Source organism: Nicotiana attenuata, chromosome 7 (assembly GCF_001879085.1).
Source record: "Nicotiana attenuata strain UT chromosome 7, NIATTr2, whole genome shotgun sequence".
Classification (NCBI taxonomy): domain Eukaryota; kingdom Viridiplantae; phylum Streptophyta; class Magnoliopsida; order Solanales; family Solanaceae; genus Nicotiana; species Nicotiana attenuata.
The window spans coordinates 9,185,060-9,185,884 of record NC_031995.1 but is presented as its reverse complement, the minus strand read 5'-3'; the positions used below and the strand labels follow the sequence as shown (position 1 = coordinate 9,185,884).

Below are 825 nucleotides of genomic sequence, written 5' to 3'. Positions count from 1 at the left end.
TATTTCATCTGATTGTGAACCATATTTCCAGAAAGTCATTAAGTTTAGTATCAACATGAAGAGACTAAGAAATAACAACAAAGTTTTGACAAAAACGCAGAATATTTTATTTTCTTGTTTTGTTTTGTCTTCAAAACTCTCATGCATAATCAAATTCTGTCATAATAATCCAACAACAGTTCTCATAAATCCAACTGTTTTCAGAGTTTCAAGCAGCTGTGTGCATATTTCAGAAATAGCAATTTGTGAAGCCATGTATTATTAAATAAAAAGTACTTAATAACAAAAAGTCACACCGTCGACAGCAGGGTTCGAACCTGCGCGGGCGAAGCCCAACAGATTTCAAGTCTGTCTCCTTAACCACTCGGACATATCGACTTTTGTTTTGATGACCGTATTTTATATTTATTAACGACACTGCAGACTTTCTTCTTTCATGGAAAACTAAACAAAGGGCAGAGAAGAAACTACTGAATGTTCCTTTCTTTTGTTTGTTTTTTAATCACCCTTTTTTTGTTTGGTTTAAGAAAAGAAGTGGATTGAATGTTTAAAGAGAAATTTTCCTCTAGGCCTATTTAGTTTTCCTTTCAATTACTTATAATTTCAAGCATTGTCTTAATTTGATTGTGTGTTTATGGTAAAAATGATAGTCGTACCCACTGAAACTTATGTGGAGAAGCTGAAGCAAATTTACCATAGGCCATATTTGATCAAGGTGGGGATTTTTCTCCGAGAAGGCTAGAGGAAACCCAAGATTTGAGGAGGCAAGTGCATAGATGGCCGATTTTGGCATAGCTAAAATTTATAAATTTTAGCCGCTTTAGA

The 825-nt window shown here is 34.1% G+C and overlaps 1 non-coding gene across 1 annotated transcript; it reads right to left on the bottom strand.

Moving 5' to 3' along the window:
- Nucleotides 297-378, bottom strand: TRNAS-UGA. The gene has a single exon. It is a non-coding gene; the product is annotated as a tRNA-Ser (tRNA).